A 20,815-nucleotide genomic window follows, 5' to 3' on the forward strand; every position below is an offset into this window, starting at 1 on the left:
TTAATTTTAATTAGGTATATAATATTTTAAACAGATGATTTTAATATCACTGAATAGGTACTATTATTTTTTATTTTTTTTTGTATTTTAATAATGTATGGGTTCTTTTCATAAATTAAAGGTACCTAATTAATTTTGATTGTATTTTGAAAAATAATGCATTTATTATTTGTATTTCTACTATTTACAATTTTTTTTTTTATATATATATTTTGGATATATATTTTTTTTTTCATTGTGTATTATTATGTATTATGAAAGGAAAATAAAAGCAAGTGAAAAGTTGAATGATATTATATTTATTACAAAAAAAGATGAATGTCCTGCACTGTCCAGTATATTAAATTGGTTTAAAACCTAGTAACTATTATAAATGTAAAATATATTAGTCAGTGGAGAAAAAATGTTCAGAAATTATATCAATAAATGTTTACAATATTATTTTAAAAATATTTTAAACACTTTTATAGAATGCTCTAGAAATATTTTTAAAATGAAATAAATATAATATTTTTATTACATTATTAATCAACATTTCGGATATTATTTTTAAAACATTCTGCAAATTTAAATAGTAAAATATTTTTACATGAATGTAAAAATAATATTTCCCATTTTATTTTAAAAATATTTTTAAAGTTATAATTCAGCGGCCAAAAAATGTTTTTAAAATGTTTTCAATAGCTTTGCGCAATAAATCCATAACCATTTCAAAACATTTTCAAAACATTCTTAATTTGCAAGATAATGTTTTTAAAAAGTTTTTAAAATATGTTTTTGCTGTGTGGGTGCGCTCACATGTGTACCAACGATGGGTTAAAGAACTACCTATAACAACTTATAATTGAACATCTTATATTACTCGAAGAAAAAATTGAACATTAGGTATTTTACATCGTTGACAACATCTGCAGATTGGGTCGTGTTGCCATTTGATTTTACAGACAATATTAATGAACTTGATCTTACTAATGACGAAAAGAATGAATTCATTGATATGTGTTCTAGTTCTACTATCCGAATATTATTGAATAGTCAGAAAAGTAACATAGATTCCTTCTGGTTAAATTTAGCTTCAGAATATCCATCTCAGAAAGCGATACTATTGTTATTACCATTTACTACATCATATCTTTGTGAACAGGCATTTTCTGCTCTGAACAATATAAAAACAAGCAGTAGAAATCGTTTGAAAAATGTTGAACCTGATTTGTGTCTTGCTGTTTCAACTGTTTCACCCCGAATAGAGGAATTATGTAAAAAATACCAGAATATCACATTAAATTTGTATTATTAAAATATTAAACAAAAACAATTTAATATTTATAATTTATTAAGTTTCACATTATTTTTTATTTTTTTATCAAAATTAATGAATAAAAATATTGGAGTTTCAAAATATTACTGTAGTTTGTATTTCTACAACTCCTATTTAATATAAGTATCTTGTGAATATTATAATTAGATAATGTCAAAAATACAAAAAAGAGCATTTTTTAGAAGAACAATGACACAATTGCGATTTTTTTTTATTAATTATTAATTTTTGTGCCGTTAAATTTTTTAAAATGATCAAGTGCGCCGTTAGGTAAAAAAGGTTGTTGTTATTATTACGGTAGCCGGTGAAGTTGAATTATTATTATTTGTTTATTATCATATTTGTATACAATAATATACTTAAGAAGTTTCAAATAGGTATACACGAATAATATTTTAAAAATATAACACAAATCTAAAATCTTTCTTCTTCGTTTAAATATCGTCCGAATTTGAACGTAAAATAACTATAAAAAAAAATGCGTTTTAATAACCTAGGTTAGGTTATTGTGAAAGCTTGTTTTAAATTTTCAATCTCTATCTATAAAAATTGAACCTTTTATACATTTTTACTACAAAATCAATTTTTACTTTTGACCCCCCCCCCCCCCCCCCAAAAAAAAAAAAATTACCAACAAGATTCGCTTTCCTGTCAGAAAAGGGAGGATGGGGCTTTTCAGCGCTGTCAATTCGGCGCTGCCATTTCGGTGATAGATATTTTCGGCGCTGCTGTTTCGGCGACGCCGATTCGGCGATAATGACAAAATACATATTATTATAATGCAAATTATTAAAGTAATATAATATAACTTATATAGTCAAATAATTAGATATAAAATAATACAGATTAAAAAATGATGTAGGTACATTAGTAAAAAAATAATATTATAATAATAATATAGTCAATTAATGTTAATTAATGTTTATACAATTATAGTCAATATTTTATTTCAACGCTATATTATTTGATATTCCCCTGATAAATGTTGGAATGTCATTTTTATCGTATCTATCAACTAGTTTATAAATACGATTGTCTGTGTCTCTAAACTTTTTAAACTTTTTTCGTGGACTATTACCCGTTACCAAATGCTCATACTGTGTATCCGTACCTGCTTGTATTTTACGTAATGTGTTTATGAAAGCCCAAATTGTAGGTTTGTTTGCCAAAAACAGATTTAATCTTCTAATCGCCGCTTCTGCATGGTTATTTGTACGGTCTTTATTTGTTAGTACACGTTCGTATAAATTCCACATTGCCGGAGAAAATCGCGCAGGCCGTCGACCTTCACGACTATGATTTTTCCGGCCAATATAAAAGTCTTCGAACCAATCTAATAAATCTATAAGTTCTTCGGGTAGACTTTCTGATAAAATATCTAGCGCATCATCAAGATCTGATATAGGAACGAAAGCTAATGCGATAATGCTTTTTACGAGTATGCAAAATTCATAATGCTTCTTCCAAAATAACATAAACCTGGGAAAATAATAATGGAGCAATTCTAAAAGTGCCGTCACAGTACCGGGTTCGGGAATTTTTTAATATTTTTAGTCCATTAAGTCGGCCAAACATTTAGACCCTATCTGATTCCTGCCCACTATCTGCTAATAAGAACTGTTCGTTTATTCCATCATTTGACGATTAAGTTGTATATATTTGGGTAACTTTAGAGTTTTTAAATCTATTGGTGCCGCTGGAGCTGAATTTACTTCATTTCGTTTTCTCCTAATAATTTGTACATCTTCACAACTTGTACTCCTGTAACAACTTTTCCATCTCCTTCAATAACTTTCCCATTTATTGATCTTGTAATAATTCTTTTTAACAAAGCATCATCATCTGTATTTCTCGTAAAACTTATTTCCATATTAACATTGAAAACAGGATATGGATGGTCTTTAAAGATTCCTAAAGCTAGTTATTATAAGTAACCATAAGCCTCAAAATAACCACCACCATGAAAATTGGTTACAAATCCTGAGTTTATAGTTGGCCCGTTTTCATCAACAGAATAACTTATAACACAAGATAAAAAAAATAAATAAAAAACAACCAGCAGAGGTACATAAAATAATTAATCTTAAAAAAAATTTACAAAATAACTATAGAAAAACAGTTTTAAACGATAAATATAAATCAGAAGAAAAAGTAAAACATTATGAACCAATATTAAAAGCCTTATCAAATGTTGAATCATCTGTTAATGATGTTAAAAAGGTTGCTATTAAAACTGATAATGATATTCAAAAAATGATAATACCTACTCCTTATAAACCTACTTATACAAATCCTTATAAATCTCGTAATCCAGAATTATTACGACTAACAGAAGATCAAGATATTATGAAAACACCTAAAAATTCTCCACGAATAACAACAAATGAATCTCCTATGCCTAAAAATATAATAATATTAGGTGAAAATGCGCAAAAATATTTACCAACTTTACCAAATGAAGCTAGAGGTATTAATCCATTTGGAATATATCATAGTAGTAAAACTGATGAATTCATGATCGGAAAATACCCTATAATATTTGATTTTGATGATATAATTTTAAATGGAAAAAAACATAATATACTAACCCCAGGTATGTGGAGATTATTAACTCATATAGATGTTACAAAACCAGAATTTTATACAAAAGAAGATTTTGAAAATTATGAAAAAATATTAATTGAAACAGATTCAATATATCAAAATAATGATATTAACACAGGAAAACCTAAATCAAGTGTAAGTGCTAAATATAATGAAATGTTTAAACCTATTTGGGAAAAAAATTAAACTAACAACAACAACAAAAACTAAAGAAAATAAACCAAAAACATCAAAAAAAGATAAATCACCAACACTGAAAGAATCACAAAGTTTACCCAAAGGAGAATGTTTAATAAAATATACAAATAATCCTATTGAATTTATTTATATCGATAATATAATAAAAATAATTGACAGACTATATTTTATATTAACTGAAGAAATAGCGGGAAATTATGGTTTTCATAATGAAAAACTTGGTATTGTTCATTTGTTTAAACGAAACATGGAAACACTGATTGATACTCCCAAAAAAGGTGTTGAATATTTACTACAATCTTTGTTAAATTTACCAAAAGAAACAACAAATAAGTTAGAATATAATATTAAACAATTAATTGACAGACTACATGTTATATCATCTGCAGAAAGATCGCGAAAAAACACTTATCACGACGAAAAACTTGAAATTCTTAATTTTTGTATTAAAAAAATAGAAAAGATAATTGATATTCCCGTTAAAGGTGTAGAACATTTAATGTCGTATATTACACATTTACCAAAGGATATTATAAAAGGTTCAGGGCTTTTTAATGATTTTTTAAATTGTTCAAAATTACCTCCGATACATTGGCCTGGATATAATTATCTAGGACCATTTACAAATTTAGATGAAAATATTCCCCCGATTAACAAGTTAGACGAATATGCAAGAGAACATGATTATTTTTATAAATATCATAAAGATACTAAAACAAGACATATTGGTGATAAAAATTTACAAAAAAAAGCAATGGAAAGATTTTATGCTTCTGATAGTTCTTTGAATGAAAAAATTGCTGCTTTGACAACTGCAAATTTAAATTTAATAAAAACAAAAAGATATTTAGGAATGAATTTAATATTTTTTAAATAAATATTTTGTACAATAAAATGCATTTTTAATTAACTGAAAACCATAAAAAAAGTTGGCTGAAGCTCATAAAAAAATTCTAATTCAACAATTCATATTGCTAGTGATAAAATATATAAAGGAGAAAATAAATATTATTTAGATCAAAATCAAATAGATAAATTAAAAAATGCCAAGAAAAAAAATTCTGGAGTAAGGTTGGAGATTACACCGAAGCAAATTAAAGGTGGATTTTTACCATTAATTTTACCTTTTCTAGAAGCTGCAGCAGTAGCTACTCCAGCTTTAATTGCATTGTATGATAGTTATAAAGATAGTAAACATAAGAAAAAAATAGAAGAGGAAATAATTCGGCACAATAAAGAAATGGAAAAAAATAAAGGTTCTGAATCGAAGACAAATAAAAAAAAAAATCGAAAAATGATTAATTTCGATATATCAACATTTAGAAAAAACATTAAAAATTATCCAGGTTGTTATACAACTTTTTGGAGTAAAGTAAAAAATATCAATATCGAACCGTTAAGTAATTTTGATATGATAAAATTTGGAAATAATATAAAAAAAATTAGAGGTTGTTTCATGATAAATGAATTACCTGAAAAACCTTGGTTAAATGAATGTGGGATATTTAATTTAAATAATTCTACTCAAAATGGTTCTCATTGGGTTGTATGGAAAAAAATAAAAAATAATAAAATATATTTTGATTCATTTTCGAGTACTCCTCCTCCTGAAATTTTAAATTATTTAGGTGATGATAATCTGTGGTATAACAATGACAAGTTTCAAAACTATAATGATCCTCCTATATGTGGACATTTATGTTTAGAATTTATTGACAATTATAAAAAATTTATTTAAATATAATATATTAAGATATTTTTAATAGAAACATTTCTATTAAAAAAATGACGATTATTTAGTTATATTCTAAGCAATTTGTGATCGGAATCTGTACCTCCCATGCCAAGACAACAAATTTTAATATTTCCTAAATCTTGAAAAACACAAATATCATGAAGATATTTGAATAAAAAAGTACCTGTTGTAATTATTAAATCATTAGCTATCTTACAAATTTCGAGCCAAGTTGGTGATTCTAGTATTTTAGAAGCATAAGGCTTTCCATTTCCAGAAATATTGTGTCCATTATCGACGATTATAATATTTCCTTTAATAGGAATTGCATTTAGATTATATTTCATGATTTTAATATTTTTATTATTAGTAATATATTATTCATATTTACAAAACTTAACAAATATTTTATTATTTAATATTGATTTTTCTATTTCATTTTGCATTTCATTTTCTTGTAATTTATTAAGATGTTTTATAGATTCCATTGTTTATTATAATTTTTATTTTTTTTTAAAATAACATATTCAATTTCTTTTTAAAGATTTTTCATTTGAGGATTTTATTTCATTTTTGTGATCTATTTGTGATTTAATTAATTTTACTGATCTTTTTATGTTTAATTACAGTTTACTGATCTTTTTATGTTTTATTTCATTTTGTGTTCTAATTCTGATTAATCGAGCGTTTCTGATAAAGTTAACTGTTTGTGATGATTTTCTGATTAAAATCAATCTTGTGATCTTTTACTGATATTTTTAGGAAAAGTGTGCTCAAGTGCCCCCGATACTACTATTGTGTTCTTGATATTATTAAAGTGTATAAATTATAACCTCTACATTATTTTGAGTTGTTTTTTGGCTGACTTATTCTATCTTTTAGGTCATCGTAAACTTCCCAATAATTATTTTTTCTACACGCAAATGCCATGTAGTGACCACTTGCAACTCTGAGACCTGTTCGTAAACCACTATTAAAGATAATAGTTCTCCTCAGGTAATATGTATGTCCATTTAGAATTAATGTCTATGGTATGTCATCCAATGTCAACATTAATTCTCTAGCATAATTTTGCTGTACTTAATTTTTTATGTCAATATCCGGAATGCTGTTGATACTTCAAGTTCTATAGGTACAAAAAATAATTAATGATTATTTATAAGCATCATATAGAGGTATAATTAAAAAATAAATACCTTTTGGAATAGAAATCAGCTCAATCAAAACATTTTGTTTAACGCTTACTGTAATGTTTCTTACAGAGTTACAATAATTACATATGGTAGATGTTTTTTTTTAAAAATCATCCATTTCTTTTTGTATGTTTATGTTTCCATCAACCGCAGTTAAAGTTATAACTTCACAACTTTGGTCAATGAAAAACTCTTCACATGTAAAATTTTCACAACGATTTATCTTTTTGTAAGATGGCATATTTTTAAATAATTTATGTGCTGTTGAAGATAGTGTGTCCATTGCATCAATTGTACTAAATCCTCAAACAAGATATTTGTCCTTGGATAAAAAATGAGGAGCTAATAATAATATTCATTCTTTATGCATAATTTTCTTAGTTTCTGTATTTAGCATACTCATGATAAATTTGGCAGTCTTATCTTTTTTTGATATGCCTAATAAATATTCAAAATAAACTTTACTGTCTGCTGCAGCACAGGCTAAAATTGGTATCAATGAATCTGGCGAACAGCTATTATTAAGAATTACTTTACCTATTTCTGGTAATGTGCATAGTTTATTTTGAAAAGTATTCCCATTTTTCAAAAATATTATAGCTTTTATAGAACCTTTTTGGTTTAAATCTAAATGATTGAATCCTGGCTGGGAAACAAGATATGAATTAGCAGATCGTTTGTGGCACAAATTAGATATTTTTTTTTTTTTTTTTGCCAGTGTTCTTCAGCGTTTTCTTCTTCCGATTGGTTGAAACATGACAAACATATTCCTGTTTCTCCGCAGCCTTCTTCACTATCCACATGTTTAACCGAGCAACCAAATAAGTGTACAGATTTATTACAAAATAGACACTTGTGGGGATATACCTGTCGGGAAATCTCCATTCATACATGGTAAACAAGACGTTTTTATCGCAAACTCTCGGTCCAATTTTTTATTTTTTTCATTTTGTGCATTACATTTTTTTTTACCTACGAATTCTTCGTGCACTACACTTCTAATATGTTCTTCAATCATATTTCCATTAAATTTATTTTGATCGACTATTTTTTCGTGCACTACATTTACACGGTACTCTTTAATCATATTTCCATCAATAATATTATCATCATCTGATAATACTGATACTGTAATACGCTGATTTGGTGATTGTGAGTCATTATCTTCTCTTATATTCGGTTCTGTGTAGCCCTCATCAGTAGGGTTATATACGGTAAGCAATAACTATGAGTTTTGTAACAGTAAATTATCTCCAATATAATATGATATTAGCTTTTCTACAAAATCATCTACTCTTATGGGTAAATTATCTGCTTCAAAAACTCTATTTTTTAGCTGATTAAAATTGCTTTCTACTCGAAACTTGAAACTGTGGCTTCAACATAACCAAACGATTTCAGCATGATTCCAGGTCAACAGGGATACAACTTCATAGCTTTGACTATGAAAGGTATTCATATTCAGGTATATATTGTGCGTTATCGTATTCGCCTTCAATTGTTTCCACTTCTAGTTCACAGTTATTTGCTATTGATAATGCCCAGTTCATAAACGAACCATCACATTCATCATTTCTATTGTCGTTGCAAGACTCTTGATCATTTATATTTATAGACACACTTTCTTCAATAAAATTATCAAAAGTTTGTAAATATGATGTTTTACTTGAAATGAGGGTTTGAAGATATTTCTTACTCAAAGCACACGGAGTTTCTACTGAATTATCAGTGGGTACTAAAAGTGGGCCATCGTATTTACTGAGTGCTATTTTAAAAATAGCTTCTAAAATGTTTTTAATTTCTTCCATCGATGTACAATATATCAAGAGTGTCATTGATCTCACAAATAATTGTTTTGTTCTGGGGAATTTCGATTTATTAAGTGGACTCCATTGAGATATTAATTTTACAAAATGATTAATGTCATTCCTTACGTAGCATCGTAGCATGATGGTATATTATATGAGGTAATCGGTCAAAATATCCAAACCAAAATATCCAACAGTCAAAATATCCAAATTTTACGTAAATTAGTATATTACACTTTACTTTCTAATAAAATTAACTCCTAAGTATATAAATTACGTTAGTAGTATAATAATATCACAAAATATACTGCACAAACATTACTCAAATAGTCAAATAATATAAAATAAAATGTAAAACAATTTGTTTTTATGAATACAGGAATAATTTGCTAAAAAAATGACTACCTACCTACACTATTTTCTACAAATTTAAAAATTATATATATATATAATTATAAAATATATTAATTATATTTATATAATTATTATATATTAGATATATTTTTATAATTAAATAATTTGAGTTAATTTTATTAGAAAGTAATGTGTAATCTATTAATTTACGTAAAAACGGATAAATTTGGATATTTTGTCCATGGATATTTTGTCCTAGATTCATTATTTGAACTGGTATTCATAACTAAGTGAAAGCATACGAGTAGATAATTTTAAGTGAATCGTAGTGGGTGAATGACTGAACAAGTGCCGACATAAGATTCAATGACTGATCAGAAACAACCATTTTAGGTGCTCTGACACCACATTTCAACCATCGTTTTAGCCAGATGCATATACTTAAGGTATCGTGTTTTTCAGATATCATCGATACAACCGTGAAAGATCTCCCATCAATTTCCATTACACCTTCATATAAAAATAAGTGGCTACTCTGATTACTTTCTGGTGTTTTGATTTTTCTACAGCATCCACCAGTAGCATCAAATGATATACATGGGATACCTATTTTCGAATACGATTCTTTGTAAATTTGTATTTGTTTGTTACTCCATAAATGAACAAAAAACTTGTCATAACCAATATCATGAATTGTTGAACTATAATTTTTACTGTATTTCATCATATGTATAGAAACTATGGAGTCAGAATGGAACCTGGTTGCGAAAATTGCTTTAATTTTTGCAGTTCTAAGACTTGTTAAACTTGGAATTTGTGCAGAGATATTATCGCCTGCAATTTATACATTTAAATATTTTAAAAAAAGCGGGTAAGAGGATGTCGCTCTGCTGTACATTAGGTGCTGGGGTTGACCTCTGGCTAGGGTAGGTTAGATTTGAATGCAATGATAGGTATCATTGTATACGAAAAACGATTCTGAACGGAGATGATTTATCAATCTAGGATATATTATATTTAAATATTGTCATATATTCTATTTTGAAACTAATATTTTATTTTTCAATGTAATTTTGAGTTGCGTTTTGCCTGCCAAACTAACAACACGTACGTTCCCCTCGTTTGTGTCGAATTGTGCGAAGTGTTTATTTAATTAAATTAAATATATCTATACGATGTTTTTGCTTACAACGCAAAAGTCAAGTGTCCTAACACAAATTATTTAAGTCATCGCGCATGGCGATGGCGGCTTAGACCGCCCCCCAGCAATGGGCTCTATGGACAATGCTCACACGGCGCCAGCTTAAATTTTAGTTGATCAAGCAATTCTGGTTCGCATACAAACTGAAAATGAAACATTACATAAACTTGTAATCGAATTAAGCGAGTAATGCACAATTTCAGAGTCAATTACTGGACCTTCAAGTGAGTAATATTAATTTTAATAATACTTCTATAAATGAAAACTTAATCAATACAAATGTACATGAAAAAACGAGTCACAGCTCAGAAGCTAGTTCAAACCTACGTAATAAATGCATCAACGAAATAGATCAGGGGTCTCCAACCTACGGGCCGCCAAGCTTTTTGCACCGGCCCGCCAACGTAATTAATGTTTTGAAAATAATATATTATTTTTCATTGTTTTTAATTTATTTTTTATTGAATTGATTAATAAAATAAAATGAATTTATAACATTTTCTTTTGGTGGGTATTATTCATAACAACTTATAATAGTTATACATATACACTAATACTAACTAATAATAGATAAACTCGTCAATCACACATATTTTTTTTTTAGACAACACATTTCTAAAAATGTTGGCCCGTGATGCCAAAGCGTATATCATATTTGGTCGGCCGTAAAAAAAGGTTGGAGACCCCTGAAATAGATAATAATATCATCAAAATAGTGCCTAAAACATATAAATCACCACCAATAACAGCATGTGGTGTAAATGACATACAAAACTTAGTTACCAATTTAACTCGTGAAGAAGCCCCAGGGCATTAACAGCAACTGAAAACTTTCGCTAACGGTGACATAAAAATCCTGACAGAGGATGAACACCAGTTTAAACGAACATTAAAAGTTCTTGAAAAAAACAACATCGAGTTTCATAGATATCAATTAAAAGCCGAAAAAAATTCCGTGTTGTAATAAGCGGATTGCACCCAGAAACTGAAATATGTGAAATTAAAAGAGAACTAGCTGACAAAGGTTTTTCTGCATGTGATGTTTCAAACATTCAAATCATAAAAAAGCTAAACCCAAATGACAAAAACAGCGAAAAGAAACGAATAAGATTACCTCTATTTTTTGTGGACTTGGTTCCACAAGATAATAACAAAGATATTTACAAGTTAGATACTCTATGTTATCATAAAATTAAAATAGAACCACCAAGAAAGAAAAAAGATTTACCACAGTGTAAAAACTGTCAGTCTTTTGGACATACACAAAATTACTGCCACAAATAATCCATGTGTGTAAAATGCGGCGAAGAGCATAAAACAGAAGACTGCAATAAGCCGAAAAAATCAAAAGCTAAATGTGCCAATTGCGGTGAAGCTCATACTGCAAACTGGAAGGGTTGTTCTGCCTACAAACAAGCAAAAGAAAAAGCATACCCAAGAAAGGCTTCTGCAGTAAAACGCATTCAACGAAAACCAGCGAAAACTGTCACAACAGCTATATCTTATGCACAGATGACTAGCTCTCCCAGTATTAATTTAACGCCCCAGACGTCGAAACAACAACAACAGACTAATGTAAACGACCCAACGTTAATAGATGTATTATCTGCTTTAAATAATATAGCAAAATCGTTAGAAATCGTCACATCTAGACTAGATGGATTAGAAAATAATCAATCTAAGTCTAACAACAAAAATAAAAATAAAAATAAATGAATCGCACACAGCGAATCATAGCTTGGAACGCCAACGGGCTAGTACAACGCAAACAAGAACTTGATGATTTCTTGAACAATGAAAACATTGATATAGCTCTTATATCAAAAATACATTTTACAGCCTGGACTGTCTTAAAAATTAGAAATTATAGACTATAATTTATAGTATCTATACCACTTTCCATCCTAGTGGTAAAGCTCGAGGAGGTGCGGCGATAATCATAAAAGAATCTATTAAATATTTTGAGCTTGAGAAACACTCAGAACTATACTTACAAAGCCACAACCGTAAGCATCAATGATGGCAACAATGACCTCACAGCTATTTATTGCCCACCACAGGGAGGCGCAGACGGGCGGCGCTGTTGACGTAATTAGGCGGCGCTGTTGACGTAATGCGCAAGCAGTTCCGGCAGCGTCGTCGATAATAAGAAAAAAAAAACAAAGGGAGGCGCAGACAAAATTAAGTTTATTGATTTTTTTTTCAAAAGCTAGGACACAGATTCACTGTCGGCGGAGACTACAACGCAAAACACACCTACTGGGGATCAAGACTTATCACTCAGAAAGGACGTGCTCTATTTAAAGCAGTCAATAAAACAACGCCGAAGTAATTTCTACGAGTAAACCAACTTACTGGCCAACTGATCCGAATAAAATCCCTGATTTATTAGACTTTTTCGTAGTTAAAAATATTTCCTCTAACTATGTTGAAGCTGAAGGACTAATAGAACTATCTTCTGATCATATTCCCGTGTTACTTTCACTAAGCTCAAATGTCATAACCAGGGTTGGGATTTTATAGCATTTGCATATTTCTTATGAGATGCTTAAAAAATAGCAGAGTAAGCTAAAAATGTGTTTCATGATACAGAGAACTCAAATTAAAAATTTTATTTTGCTTTTTTTTGCATATTTTACGATTTTTTAGTTTTTACTGCTTTTTTTGGGTTTTTTGAGATTTTTTTGCATTTTTACCTGTTTTTGAATCAAAATCTGTCAAAATGTTATGAAATTATATTTTAGTAAACATGTTTTTAGATTTTTCTCAATTGAATTATCAAATAAATTGTAAATGTACCTATAGATTAAGTAAATAGGCCGATTACTATGATGCAATGCCGTACAGCGTTAATATATAGGTATAATATAATACTACGATAATTTAGTTTTAGGTATTTGGTTCTAATTTTTGTTATCTGCTAATTTTGTTGGGTTTTTTTTTTGTCGATTTCTACTGCGATTATTAATCGCCGATTATCAACGTTGTATTATAGACTATAGTCTGACAACCGCCGTAAATTCAAATTTGATAATCTGGCCAAGCATTTAATAATCCAATGTAACACTCAAGGTAAACATTTTAAATCGCTTACTTTTTATTTAAAATTTTTGAAAATAATTAATTGGGTAATTTTTTTTACAGCCCTTCAGGATTCTGACCAGAGTGACTGAATTACGTATACCGTATTGTTGTACGTATTGTTGTTTGCATATTTTTAGCGCATATTTAGCGATAATTAACTTAAGTAACTACCTATAATAACTTCAAATTTGTAAGTGATTAATTAATAAATTTCCATTTTTTTTGCATATTTTGTTGTTTTTATTGCATATTTTTAGCGCATATTTAGCGATAGTTAAGGTCATATTATAGCGCATATTTATGCAATTTTAAGTGCTATAAAATCCCAACCCTGGTCATAACGAAAGAAAGAAAAATCTTTCTTACAAACAAAAGAACTGATTGGGATCTCTTTAGGAGTGCTCTCGAAGAAACCATCACTCTCTCAGTTAAGCTAAAAACATCATCATGCGGTAGTGCAAAAATTAACTAATGACGTTGCTGAGGCAACAAGAGTGGCCACACCCATAATTCATGTAGGAATTAATCGGGAAACCACTTACCCAATTGAAATAAGAGAACTTGTTCAACAAAAGCGTAAGGCGAGAAGAACCTGGCATAGAACGCGACATCCAGCGGATAAAATCAAATGGAATCGTATTAGTAAAATTTTACGTGAGAAAATCAACAAAATGAAAAACAAAACATTCAAATCTTATCTGATTGGCTAATCCGCAAAGGACGATACAGATTACTCTCTGTGGAAATCTACAAGACGCATTAAAAGACATCGTGAACATGTTCCACCTATCCGTAAGGTAGACGGTACTTGGGCACGCAGTGAGAAAGATAAAGCCGAAGTATATGCTCAACATCTTGAGAGTGTATTTCAACCAAATAATATCGCTTCTGAACTTGATATGATACAATGTCATATCGTATGAAAATGTTCACAAATATCTACTTTTTTTGTATCTCAGTTAATATCAACAAACCGTATAGTTATTGACATTTTTTCTACTCTACTTTTATCGGGAGTACAATCTACAATTATTGAATAATACTTAGCATTTTTTAACTTTTCAAGTATTTGTTTTTTAATTGCTTGAGAAGGTAAATGTATAATTTCATTTTGAATCCCCTTACCTAGATAATGATTATGAATCTCCTTATTTTGAATTCTGCGAACATGTTCTGATAAAACACTATCAAATTTTGCCAGCAGCTGTACTAATCCGAGAAAATTGCCATTATTGTTTTCGTAAAGAACATCGTTTGTTCCTCGAAGAGGTAAACTTTGTTTACCAAGAAATTCAATGATTGCCATTAAACGTTCAAGTACATTTTGCCAATACCGAGTTTCATTATTTAATACACGTTGATGGGCAGCATCTATAGTTTGATTGCTATTTAATCTAGCAGACAGTTCCATCCATTTTTTTAAAGAATTAAAATGTATTTTGCTTGTTTCATGTTCTTTAACTATATTGTGTACATTTTTCCAATCATTACAGCCAAATTTAGTCAGTGCATAATTTTCACTACTAAATATTTTACAACAAAAACAGTACACAACGTCATTTTTAACAGATTAAATTAACCACGTACGTTCTATAACTTCACCATTTTTTAATGCTTTACTTAAAATTGAAATTGGAAACCGTCGATTTAACGCATCTCTAGGATATTTGAAATCTTTATTTGGTTTAGTGGGACTTGTTTTTACTAATTGAAGTCGTAATGAATCTGAAAAAATCGCTGGCCATGTCCCGAGGTCAGATATGTTGTTTTCATTTTCATTATATTTAATACTCGTATTTTCTTCCAAAGTTGTGTTTATTTCATTATTGAAAATGTCAATGCTATCGGAAATTTGTTTTGAATTACCAACTTCTTTTAAACTGTCAGTAACTCCTAAGGTATTTGGTTCTTCTAAAATAATTTTAGAATCTGTTTCTGGATTATTTAAAACTTCATTATTTTTTTTCAAATATTTTTCAAAGGAACCAGAGTTTTTTTTTTAATTTCTTCATCACGTTTTAATTTTTGTTTTCGATATGCAGCTCCTGATAACCGTATACGTTTTTGCTCTGACATATTCAAAAAATATTAACGTGATAATTCAACAAAATTAATACCAATTAAGTGTTGCAGTTATAAATTTATTTTGATAAAAATTTTACACGTTCATGCACTTGATCCACTATCACTATCACTCTACAGGTCTACGGCAAAAATTATTTACGTGTTAGTCGGGCTGCTGAAAGTCCGGGACTAAATGCGGTTAGCCGTTGTGTCATTGACCATTATTTTTAAATTAAATAATAATTCTAAATTCGATAAGAACGTGCATTCGTCTGTAGTCGACTAATGCATGTACCACCGTTATCGCCGTTTTATTATATTCATGCAGTATTACGACTTTAGTGCGTTCTCGGTAAACTGTTTTTGTATATTTTGAACAATGAACATACAATTAAGCTTACTATATTATATTATATATATTATAATAATTAAATCACTTTGGTTCATTTGAAATTTGCCGCCCCTCGCACTAGTGCCGCCCTAGGCGGCTGCCTATTTTGCTACCACATTGATCCGGCCCTGGCCAAGGGTACGATAGGTGTACTTACAATACATTGTGTAAGACCAACCGGTGTAAATGTAAAAGATCTGGTCGTTGCAACTCAAAGTGTCATAATAGTGGCGTATGTGGTAATAAATAAAACAAATAAATAATAATTTTAATTTAATAATAAATAAATTAAATATTAAAGCTGTGCAACTTTATTTATTTTTAATATCTTTATTTTTAATTTTTTTATATGATATTCAATATTTAATCTACTGTGCCCGAATCTAATTGGACACAATGCCCGACTTTCTACTTTGCCTATAACATATATATGAAAAGGTCACCCAGTCCTTTGCAGATCACATTGTTATTTTATATTATTATTATCACCATCCAAGGCCAACCGCCACCCCCGCAGGAGCCTTGTGGTACATTTCTGGTAGCAGAGCGTGGTTTCTTTTTACGTATATCTCGTGTTATAACAAATCTTGTATACCTATCGGTACAGTCGTTAGCCGCGCCGGTCAGTGTGACATATTGCAATCGGGTTTTTGAGGTGTTAAATTAATTACGTCGTTGAGTTAGTTGGTCATTAGTAGAAATAACTCTTTCTATCTACTCGCTATCGATTGTCGATAGTGAACGGATAACGGTCATTGCCTTATTAGCGTTACATACGAGTCGTACGACGCACTAATACGTGCAGTATTATATCGCGTATATTTTATTAATTGTATTATTTATATTACATTTATATTTAACTGCCTACCTTTCTGCGCATTATACATTTTTTTTTTGCGACGGACGAGCAGGAAGCCCAATTCTTGATATGGTACTTGCGCATGCGCAGAAAGGCCACGGTTCAGTTCTGTGTTTAGACGCTTCTATAAATAATCTCTATCACTGATAAAACAAAACAGATAACAAATTGAATTAACCATGCTACCAACTAGTGCTACCAACCAATAACAATGCTTTATGCCGAACCATAAAATAGAAATTAATAAACAAATTATAAAAAACAGTAAAAACACATAAACACGTATTAGCTCATATTTTTTAAAAAAGAGTACAATTTCATGTACTTAACACTATTGTTAAGGGCACTAGGACACACATCAAAAAAGAGTACTGTCCTGCGAAAAAGAGTATGTCTGGTCACCATAGTTATACTGTTATCAGTTATTTACCGTTATTTATTTTAATTCCTTAATAAATTATGTTAATGCTTTATACAGAACAACTTTTTATTGGTAGTGCATTTAATTCCTTGTATATAATATATTCTGTGTGATACAAATAATTCTTACTTAAAGTAATTTTTATTATTTGATTTGATATATTTTTTGATATAATTTTGAATAATAGATTTAGTGTTGTTTTGTAGGCACCTCACCAAATAGTATAATACCATTATGGTATTACCATATAGTTTAATTAAGGATTCTATAAGAAAATTAAGAACTCATATGAATATATAAATCTAATTTTCTTAGGTAATTTCTTATAAATTACCTAAATTTTGAAAACAAAGATTATATTTATTAGTTTTATTGTTGTTTGTTATATGTGATGGGTTTAAGTGTGTGGGTATACAATATATAAAACTGAAAATATATTATAAGTAACATATTATTAATTAAATTAAAATTTGATTGTCTAAGTTATAATTTATTAAATGTATTTTAGTATATTTATATAAGTGATTATTACTGTATTAATTACCATATTTTCTACCTTATTTATTAAAAATTATACCTAATCTAAAGATTTAAAAAGTAACTAGGTTTCATGTATATTTACAGGTGATACCCTATATTTATTATTTCAATACATATATTGATATATGTAGTACTAACGGGTACAATAAGCACAACTTAAAAATATAAAAAATACTTAATTTTTTTTAAGTTTAAAAACAATATTGTTTCTTTATCTTAAGTAGGCTAATAATTAATAAATAACTGCTTAACATTACAATAGTTTTTTATTAAATGTTAAAATAAAATTACCAAAAAAAAAAAAATGTTTAATTGTTACTTAGAAAACATACTTGATGCAAGACACAGATCTAAGTTGGCTGAGCAAACATCAGATGTTGATGGAATAATACAGCATAATAAAAAAAGAAGATCAAGGAAAAAAATAATTTTAAAAATTCTTCATCAAGCTCTTCTGAAGATAATTATAATGATGAACCTTGCGCATTTAATGATTTACCTATCTATTCATCAGATTCAGGTAATAGTAAATAATTTAATTTGAAATTATTAAAAATTGTATGATTTACCTATATATAAAGGCTAAATAGATAAAATAGATAAATTTTAAATAATTGTTTCTAAATTATAATTACCTGTATAATATTCTATTCAGATTAAAAAAGTTGCTTGCCATATTTCTGACACTGAATTTTAGGAGAATATTGAGCCATCATCATCTACTGCTATGAAAATGTCTATCAATATGAATCATTCATGATAATATCATCAATCTTTTATATTTTATCTTTTATCTTTTATATTAATAAATAGTATTTTTTGAGAAAAGCTATGTAAATATCTAGTTTTGAATTAACTGTAGCTATGTATACAGAAACATGACTAATAAATTAGTTTTTAAACTGAATACTAATGATCTTTTATTCATATTATTTTTAGATTCTTGCAATATGTCAGTTACTGAAACTTCTGAAACCTTAAGTTCAACAATTATTATGGACAATGATGCAACTACACCAAATTGCAGGGAAATAATACTAAAACCTAAAAATTTGTTTAATAACGCCAAGGTACCTTAGAGGAAATAAAAACATATCGTGTTAATGATCTAACTCCTCGAAAGTCATTGTTATATCATGCTTCTCAAAGATACAGACAAAGAAATTCAGTTCTTCGACAACGTTCTTTAACTGCAAAGCAGCGCATTTTAAAAGCTGAAAGATATATGCAAACAAATATAAAATCAATGGGTAAATTAAACACATTTACACAACAGTTTATTCAATCCCAGATACGTATGCCACCTCAAAAACCTCGAGGTCGACGTTTTACTACAGATGACAAGGTATTTGCTTTATCTCTTTATAAACAAAGTGGTAAAGCATATAAAAGCATATAAGGTACTTTCGAAAATGTTTGCATTACCCTCACGGAAATGTATTTTGGATTTGTTAAAGAAGATTCTATTTGAAGCCGGTATAAATAAACGTATTTTTGAAAATCTCAAGACAGCTGTATAGAAAATAAAGCATAAACTTGATCGCTATTGCACAGTGGTTTTTGATGAGATATCACTTTCGGCGTCATTGCAGTATTTGGAACAATATGATAAAGTGATTGGGTTTAAAGATTTTGGTGGACAAAATCAATCATCTGATTTTGCAGATAAAGCTTTAGTTTTTATGGTCAGAGGGTCACGTAAAAAGTTTAAGCAGCCAGTTGTATTCTATTTAACTAATGGTAACATGGACAGTACACATTTGTCAATTATTATCAAAGAAGTTATTAAAGCTGTTCAATTGACAGGACTTACAGTGGTATCTGCCGTGTGTGATCAAGCTCCTACAAATGTTGCAGCAATCAACCGATTACTCAAAGAAATGAATGAGAAGTATGTAACAGAAGGTAAACAAAGTAGAAGATTTGGTTTTGAAATAGGAACTCAAGACATTATACATCTCTATGATGTACCTCATTTGTTGAAAGGTCTGAGAAATAATTTAGTTTCAAAAGATCTTCATTTCACATATGACGATAAAAATATGATTGCATCATGGAAACATCTCATTCAGTTTTATGAAATGGACAAAAACCAAAGTACTGGAGGGGATCGTCAAGCTCCTAAGCTTACAGATAACCATATAATATATCCTCAAAAAATGAAAAAAATGAAAGTTTCGTGTGCCGCTCATGTGTTTAGCCAAAGAGTTGGTGCCATTATGAAAAGGTTGCCTTTTATGTTAAATACATCAAACGAAGAGTGTCCAGAAAATAAAATAGTTCAATCTTCTGTAGAAGATACTGGATACTTGTGTTTATTTATTGATAACTTATTGGATAGTGCCAATGGTAATACAACTCAACCAGTTGCTGAAAAAGAATTGCGAAGTGCGGTTTCTTTCAATTCTGCCCACTGGGACTTCTAGCGCAAAGTTTTAATTGTTTTACAAAGTATGCAGTATGAAACAAAAACCAAAAAAGTAATTCCTTCTGTTGTAAACTGGATTAAAACTATTAAAGGATTACAAGCACTTTGCACAAAGCTTCTTAATGATGGGTTTAAATACATAGTCTTGAGAAATTTTAACCAGGATCCAATTGAAAACTTTTTTGGTTCGATACGGGGCCATGGTGTACGTAATATTAAACCAACGTGTGCCAACTTTATTTCATCATTCAAGGCACTACTTATTAATAATTTTACTTCAAGTCACTCATTTGGGTCCAACTGTGAAAATGACGACTGTGATGGAGCTCTAGACAACCTAAAGGATTTTTTATTCAATGATATTCCAATTGATGAGACTAATTTAGTGGATGACGAAATCAATTCAGTTTCTTTGGAGACTCCCGTTCAAGAATTTCGACCTCATCATATACTCAATTCAAATAGTAGAGCCTATGTTACTGGTTGGGTCATCAAGAAAATTAAGAAGCTCACAAAAAATTGTAATTATTGTATGGAAAATATCACTTCTCACCAAATGTTAAAAGAACATATGGTGATACAAATTCGTCAAAATGACAACTGCAACCTAAATTATC

General features: G+C 29.0%; 1 pseudogene; it reads right to left on the reverse strand.

Annotated features, from left to right (window-relative positions):
* Positions 1-6,667: 6,667 nt before the first annotated feature.
* On the reverse strand, positions 6,668-7,445 carry LOC149062134 (uncharacterized; annotated as a pseudogene).
* Positions 7,446-20,815: the final 13,370 nt, after the last annotated feature.

The sequence above is a fragment of the Diuraphis noxia genome, unplaced genomic scaffold, assembly GCF_037042655.1.
Source record: "Diuraphis noxia isolate RWA-SAM2 unplaced genomic scaffold, SU_Dnox_SAM2 contig0001, whole genome shotgun sequence".
NCBI lineage: Eukaryota > Metazoa > Arthropoda > Insecta > Hemiptera > Aphididae > Diuraphis > Diuraphis noxia.